Here is a 9053-nt window from a genome sequence, read left to right as displayed (position 1 = left end):
GACCGTTCAAAAAACAATTGACAAAAATAGATAAATAGATTTTCAGGAAAAAAAATTACAAAAAATATTGCATTTTCCAGGTAATAGAATGAACATTTAGACATGAATCCAAAGAAATGGAAAATACTTAAGATAACTGCAAAAATAAAATTTTCATCGAAAACATCAGCAACAGGAAATTATTTGAACTGGTAGAAGTAAATAGATTAAATGAAGCAGTTAATCTCTATCAAATTTTTTTTAAAAATAAAACATAGCTGGCAGATTTCCAGAAAATAGCCGCAATAGATTCATAGATCGGCAGTCTAAAAATACAGTAAAAAAGACAGACCAAAAAAATTCGTCTTTTCATTAAAGGCTGATCTGTTATATTTTGATTAAAAATCTGTATAAGTTACTGCTGCCTCTATTAGCTGATCTCAAATAACCTTCATTTAGAGTGACACACACCCATTTGACCTTATCTCCTTGAATTAAAGTAAATAAAAGACAATTTCAAAGTGAGGAAGTCATTTTGAGAGTGAGGTAAGTCAAGTGTGACCAAAAATTTAATCACGCAAATGAACAAAAAAACTCGCTCCACTAAGAGCGAAAAATGAAGTCACACATGCGATAAAGTTGAAATTGCATGAACGAATGAACAATAAGTGGCTGTGACGTCATATGGTCGTAACAAAAATCATGACGACGAAATAAAAAACATAGCAGGACAAGTCCTGAAATACAATCCAAAGAATTGAATGAAAAACAGACCTAACATATTTGACCAGCAGATCAATTGAACACTCCCAGCCAAATGGACAAAACCTCAACAGTTGAGAACGTAAAAGAATTAAACAAACGCAACAAAATAATAATCATTGCTAAAACTCTTGAAGCTACAAGAAAATCTACAAAACATTTTCTGTGTCTCAACAACTTCTGAGTTCTTTCATGTAGCCCATCAGCGGGACTTAAAAAAGTTTTTGGTGGGCCAGTAAAGATCGTTAAACTAAAAAATGACAAAAAAATCAAAAATTTTAACAAAATCTTTCCCCGTTTCGTGATCTTTATATCTTCAGAACCCTTTCCTTGCCTCCAGAGACTATCCAGTATCCCTAAAACCCTTAAATAATTTCAATGGTTCATAAGTATCCATCAGCTTAGAACGATAAAAAATTTTCCGAAAGAAATTAAAAATTTAAAATTATATCAAAAAATTGCCAAAACTTGTTATTAAAAACTTGATAACCATTTCTTTACCTCTAGCAACTATGCAGTAACTTATTGTCAAACGTGGAGGAGGTTCCTGGGCCGCTGGTGCAGGGATTAAACATTTTGAAAAAAAACTTAAAAAATTGCAATTTTAAAACTGCTAAAAAAGTGATATTCAAAAACAATTTCAATGTCACTAGAAACTATGCAGTAATATACTTGCAAACAGTATAGGAAGTTCCCTAGCCAGTGAGGAAAAAATACTGAATTTTTCAAGATTTGCATTTTTTTAAAAATAGTTTAAAATAATTATAATCCTATTAAAAACTCCAAACACATTCCCCATTACCAGTAGTAACTATACAGTAACCTAGTAAACTTTTATCAAGAACTAGTGGAGACGCCGTGGCCATTGATGTTCGAGAAACCTAAAATTTGACAAAAATCTTTAAAAACTTGCAAGTTTTATAAAAAAATCGCTAAAATTCGTGATGTTAAATTGTTGAAAATCATTCTATTGCCACTAGAAATTATGCAATAACCTCCTATTATCAGCCATAGGTTGAACCTAGGGCTGAAAAAGCTCAAAAAATGACAAAAAATTTTTAAAAAACTTTTGAAATTGTAAAAATTAGTATAAAATTGCGTGTTTATATTTGGAGTACCAAAACATAGAGCTCCTAAAACGATCATAGAAAATATTTATGCCTTGGAAAAGACCTTTATCAACCTTTACAAACCTCAATATTAGACTGTTCCTAGAAAAAATTCGAAAAATGGCGAGAAAACGCAAAAAATTCGAACATTTCGGGCTCGAAAACTCCTAAAAATGACCTTTAACCTTGAATTACGGCCCTCCCAGTAGCTTCGCCAATCTAAGCAAATGAATGACTATTAGACGCGTCTAAGGGCCTCTAATGAAAGTTGATGCCAGCTGAGCTTTACCTGTTTATCCCGTTCTGAAAGCTCAAAGTCATGAAAAGTGTGAAAACATCTTAGAGAAATAAAAAAACATAGCAGGACAAGTCCTGAAATACAATCCAAGTAATTGAAAGAAAGACAGACCTAATGAACCTGACCAGCAGATCAATTGAACAATCCCAACCAAAAGTTGAGAAACTAAAAGACTCAAACAAACTAACCAAAAAAAAACGATCATTGCTAAAACCCTTGAGGCTTTTAACATGAAGGCAATATATGACTCAATTCAAAATACTCATTAACTCACGCTAAAACCTTGAAACAGATGAATCTGCCACTAAAAGTAGATAAACTGGACAAATATGACAAATGCATCAAGAAAGTGAGAAGAGAATAGTTAAAGAAAATTTCCAAAATAAGGGCTATAAAAAAAGTCAAAACATTTTTTTTTGACTCTGGAGTTTGTTTTGTAAACCGTCTACAACTTCTTCGTTGGCCAGTAAAGATAGTTAAGATCAGAGAATGACGAAAAAATCGAAAAATTTGAAAACAATCGAAAATTTTAAATTGCAAGCTTTATTTAAAAAATTCCCTACAATTGCAAAAGTAAAAAATTGGAAACTATTTTATGGCCCCGGGAAACTATGTAGTAACATATTAGCAAACCCTATAGGAGGTTCTCTGGCCACTGCATAAAAATTTCAATAATTTAAAGAAAAAAATTGCAACTTTATCAAAAAATTGGTAAAAGATATTAAAATGTTGAATACCATTCCATGGCAAAAAAACATTTTCCGTAAACTGTTAGCAAACCCCAGATGAGGCTTCTTGTCCCCCTGGGGCTGGAAAACTTGAATAGTGACAAAAAATGTCAGAAAACTTTTTAAAAAAAACAAGTTTGATTTAAAAAAAAATTGGTAAAATTCATGAAGTTAAAATGTTTAAAACCACTTCATTATCACTGGAAACTATGCAATAACCTATTATTAAACCCCAGAGGAGCTTCTTTGAGATCAAATTCTGAAACAACTCAAAAATGACAAAAATTTTCAAACAATTTGAAAAAAATTATTATAAATTACCCTGCTTATGTTTGGAGTAGCAATAGATGTAGCGCTTAAAATGGTCGTAAACAGCAATTACGTCTTGCAAAGGACCTTTATCAACTTTAATAAACTCAATTTCAGACTGGTCTAACAAAAAATCCAAAAAATGACGAAAAAGCGCTAAAAATTTCCTTATTTTAGGCCCAAAAACTCCCAAAAATGACCTTTTAACCTTGAATTACGGCCTTCCCAGTAGCTTTACCACTCTGAGTACTTGAGGGACTTCTAAACGTGGGCCTCTAATGAAACTTGATGCCCGCTGAGCTTTACCTGTTTATCCCGTTTTGAAAGCTCAAAGTCATGATAACAGGTGTGAAAACATCTCTCAAAAATTTAAAAAAAGACAGAGCACCAATACAATCCAAATCATGGATTGTAAAAAGACAGAGCACCAATACAATCCAATTCTTGGATTGTAAAAAACCAAGAGAAGGCCAATAATAGCCCCAGCTATCGCTGTGCGGCTATTAAAAAAAACCAAGAGAAGGCCAATAATAGCCCCAGCTATCGCTGTGCGGCTATTAAAAAGAGATTGCTGGCAAAGATCGGCGGCAAGATCAGCACGATTGTTGCCCAGCGTTTGCAAGCACAGCTTTCTTCTGATGCTTATAAAGGTCTACTAATTATATCGAACTACTCATTCGCTACTGCTTTACATGAAACCATTGACAATCTATTGTTTTGAAATCCATATTAGGTCTAAGCAGGCGCATTTATTATGAAAATTGACCAGTACTAGATCAGTATCAGGATCTCTTACTTGCAAGACAAGTGTGCTAAACTTGCACCAACTGGTCTAAAACTCACGAACTTGGGCTTCTCTTAAAGCCCATTATCTTGTTCTTTCTTGTTCCTCAAGCTTAATCTCTCTAAACATGCATACGTTGAAAAAGTACAGCTTCCTGTCAAGCCAATCCTGAGCGCAATTTACATAAAGCTGTCCTCCCAAACTTCTAACACCCAAACTTTTTTCAAATCTGCATTCTAAAATACCTGCGTAATCACAATCTACTTCTGAACCTGATATAGAAAGTCCACCCTTTCTATTCAACGCCCCTTCTTCCTATTGTTCTGTAGGCTACTCAAAGCATTAGTCCAACAGTACTCAATATCTTTGGATAGCATCAAGAGACTATTCAAAATTTCTGATGTGTGCAATTAATTTTTATTCTGAAAATCGGCTCAACAGCTTCGTAGACCAGCAGTCTCGAAAAAATGAAGTAAACAGACCAAATAAACTTATTTAATGCTTAGATGTTGAAGCCTAATTTTGGTTAAAAACCTGATTAATTTACTGCTCCTTTCATTAGCTGCTCTCAAACAACCTACATTAGATGGACGCACACTCACTTGACCTTATTTCTTTGAATTAAAGTTAAGAAAAGACTATTTCAAAGTGAGGGACCGGAACAGTTTCCTATCAGAGGTTTATTGTAGACAGCTCAAATTTTTGTAAAAGCGAAGCCCAGTGATCAATTATGTTTTCAAGGAAAATTACATGGCTTCTATGTCTTCGACAAAGTATTAGTAAACTTCGCTTTAATTCTTGTTTTGTCCACCTTCTGGTTTTTTGCAGTCTCACAACTAGGTATCACTTGAAATCATCAGCAACAGGAAATTATATAAACTGGTAGAAGTAAAGAGATTAAATGCAGCAGTTAACCTCTATAAAAAATTTTTAAAAAACAAAAAAAATTGCTGGCAAACACTGTAATTAACAACGGGTTCTCGAATTTTTAAAACAAAACCGAGAAACCTTTTTCATCGATGCACCCAACTTGTAATGTGCGCTGCATATACCTACTGGTTTTAGATTAAAAACTTCAAATTGGAAGTGCCTGATTTCGAAAAGATTGGCATAATCCTCCGTTAAAACGCCTCCAATACAACTTTTCGTGTCGCACCAAAAACAATTAAACACCAGTAACCACAAATGGAAGTTACATTGTTAACCTTCTGTTTTATCTAACAACAAGTATAATTATTGGTACCCTTGTTCCATGCAAGTTAAAAAATTGTCTGGACGTTTTTGGTAAAATTCTGAATAACCTCATTTTCTGTCCGAGTACTTTTTGTCGCACGAATGTCAGTGGCAAGATCAACACGATTGTTGCCCAGCGTTCGCAAGCCCAGCCTTCTTCTCATGATTATAGAGGTCTACTAATTATATTGAACTACTAATTCGCTACTGCTTTACATGAAACCATTGACAATCTTTTGTTTTGAAATCCATATTAGGAAGTCTAAGCAGGCGCATTTATTATCAAAATTGACCAGTACTAGATCAGTATCAGGATCTCTTACTTGCAAGACAAGTGTGCTAAACTTGCACCAACTGGTCTAAAACTCACGAACTTGGGCTTCTCTTAAACCCCATTCTATTGTTTTCTTGTTCCTCAAGCTATCTCTCTAGACATGTATACCTAGAACATTAAAACCTTAAAACCCATTCGCTTGTTCTTTCTTGTTTCTCAAGGCTTAACTTCTCTAGACAAGTATACGGTGAACAAGTACAACCTCCTGTCAAGCCAATCTTGTGCTCAATTTGCATAAAACTGTCCCCCAAACTTCGACCCAAACTTTTTTTCAAATCTCAATTCAAAAATACCTGCGTAATCGCAATTTACTTCTGAACCTGATATACAAGTCCACCCTTTCTATTCAACGCCCCTTCTTTCGATTGTTCTGTAGGCTACTCAAAGCATTAATCCAACAGTAATCAACATTTTTGGATAGCATCAAGAGACTGTTCAAAATTTCTGATGTGTGCAATTAATTTTTATTCTGAAAATTGGCTCAACAGCTTTGTAGACCAGCAGTCTCGAAAAGATGAAGTAAACAGACCAAATAAACTTATTTAATGCTTAGATGTTGAAGCCTAATTTTGGTTTAAAACCTGATTAATTTACTGCTCCTTTCATTAGCTGCTCTCAAAAAACCTACATTAGATGGACGCAAACTCACTTGACCTTATTTCTTTGAATTAAAGTTAAGAAAAGACTATTTCAAAGTGAGGGACCGGAACAGTTTCCTATCAGAGGTTTATTGTAGACAGCTCAATATTTTGTAAAAGCGAAGCCCAGTGATCAATTATGTTTTCAAGGTAAAATTACATGGCTTCTATGTCTTCGACAAAGTATTAGTAAACTTCGCTTTAATTCTTGTTTTGTCCACCTTCTGGTTTTTTGCAGTCTCACAACTAGGTATCACTTGAAAACATCAGCAACAGGAAATTATATAAACTGGTAGAAGTAAAGAGATTAAATGCAGCAGTTAACCTCTATAAAAATTTTTTAAAAAACAAAAAAATTTGCTGGCAAACACTGTAATTGACAACCAGTTCTCGAATTTTTAAAACAAAACCGAGAAACCTTTTTCATCAATGCACCCAACTTGTAATGTGCGCTGCATATACCTACTGGTTTTAAATTAAAAATTTCAAATTGGAAGTGCCTGATTTCGAAAAGATTGGCATAATCCTCCGTTAAAATGCCTCCAATACAACTTTTCGTGTCGCACCAAAAAAAATTAAACACCAGTAACCACAAATCGAAGTTACATTGTTAACCTTCTTTTTTACCTAACAACAAGTATAATTATTGGTAACCTTGTTCCATGCAAGTTAAAAAATTGTCTGGACGTTTTTGGTAAAAATCTGAATAACCTCATTTTCTGTCCGAGTACTTTTTGTCGCACGAAATTCAGTGGCAAGATCAAAACGATTGTTGCCCAGCGTTCGCAAGCCCAGCCTTCTTCTCATGATTATAGAGGTCTACTAATTATATCGAACTACTAATTCGCTACTGCTTTACATGAAACCATTGACAATCTTTTGTTTTGAAATCCATATTAGGAAGTCTAAGCAGGCGCATTTATTATCAAAATTGACCAGTACTAGATCAGAATCAGGATCGCTTACTTGCAAGAGGAGTGTGTTAAACCTGCGCCAACTGGTCTGAAGCTCACGAACTTACCTTCTCTTAAAACCCATTCGCTTGTTCTTTCTTGTTTCTCAAGGCTTAACTTCTCTAGACAAGTATACGGTGAACAAGTACAACCTCCTGTCAAGCCAATCCTGTGCTCAATTTGCATAAAACTGTCCCCCAATCTTCGACCCAAACTTTTTTTCAAATCTCAATTCAAAAATACCTGCGTAATCGCAATTTACTTCTGAACCTGATATACAAGTCCACCCTTTCTATTCAACGCCCCTTCTTTCGATTGTTCTGTAGGCTACTCAAAGCATTAGTCCAACAGTACTCAATATCTTTGGATAGCATCAAGAGACTATTCAAAATTTCTGATGTGTGCAATACATTTTTATTCTGAAAATCGGCTCAACAGCTTCGTAGACCAGCAGTCTCGAAAAGATGAAGTAAACAGACCAAATAAACTTTTTTAATGCTTAGATGTTGAAGCATAATTTTGGCTGAAAACTTTATTAATTTACTGCTCCTTTCATTAGCTGCTCTCAAACAACCTTAATTAGATGGACGCACACTCACCTGACCTTAATTCTTTGAATAAAAATTAAGAAAAGACTATTTCAAAGTGAGGGACCGGAACAGTTTCCTATCAGAGGTTTATTGTAGACAGCTCAACTTTTTGTAAAAGCAAAGCCCAGTGATCAATTATGTTTTCAAGGAAAATTACATGGCTTCTATGTCTTCGACAAAGTATTAGTAAACTTCGCTTTAATTCTTGTTTTGTCCACCTTCTGGTTTTTTGCAGTCTCACAACTAGGAATCACTTGAAAACATCAGCAACAGGAAATTATATAAACTGGTAGAAGTAAAGAGATTAAATGCAGCAGTTAACCTCTATAAAATTTTTTTAAAAAACAAAAAAATTTGCTGGCAAACACTGTAATTAACAACCAGTTCTCGAATTTTTAAAACAAAACCGAGAAACCTTTTTCATCAATGCACCCAACGTGTAATGTGCGCTGCATATACCTACTGGTTTTAAATTAAAAATTTCAAATTGGAAGTGCCTGATTTTGAAAAGATTGGCATAATCCTGCGTTAAAACGCCTCCAATACAACTTTTCTTGTCGCACCAAAAAAAATTAAACACCAGTAACCACAAATCGAAGTTAAATTGTTAACCTTCTTTTTTACCTAACAACAAGTATAATTATTGGTACCCTTGTTCTATGCAAGTTAAAAAATTGTCTGGACGTTTTTGGTAAAAATCTGAATGACCTCATTTTCTGTCCGAGTTCTGTCGCACGAATTTCAGTGGCAAGATCAACACGATTGTTGCCCAGCGTTCGCAAGCCCAGCCTTCTTCTCATAATTATAGAGGTCTACTAATTATATTGAACTACTAATTCGCTACTGCTTTACATGAAACCATTGACAATCTTTTGTTTTGAAATCAATATTAGGAGGTCTAAGCAGGCGCATTTATTATCAAAATTGACCAGTACTAGATCAGTATCAGGATCTCTTACTTGCAAGACAAGTGTGCTAAACTTGCACCAACTGGTCTAAAACTCACAAACTTGGGCTTCTCTTAAACCCCATTCTAGTGTTTTCTTGTTCCTCAAGCTATCTCTCTAGACATGTATACCTAGAACAAGTACAGCCTCCTGTCAAGCCAATCCTGTGCGCAATTTGCAAAAAACTGTCCCCCAAACTTCGACCCAAACTTTTTTCAAATCTCAATTCAAAAATACCTGCGTAATCGCAATTTACTTCTGAACCTGATATACAAGTCCACCCTTTCTATTCAACGCCCCTTCTTTCGATTGTTCTGTAGGCTACTCAAAGCATTAATCCAACAGTAATCAACATTTTTGGATAGCATCAAGAGACTATTCAAAATTTC

This window comes from Convolutriloba macropyga, chromosome 14 (genome assembly GCF_964194025.1).
Source record: "Convolutriloba macropyga chromosome 14, txConMacr16.3, whole genome shotgun sequence".
Taxonomy (NCBI): domain Eukaryota; kingdom Metazoa; phylum Xenacoelomorpha; order Acoela; family Convolutidae; genus Convolutriloba; species Convolutriloba macropyga.
This window is presented reverse-complemented; position numbering follows the sequence as displayed.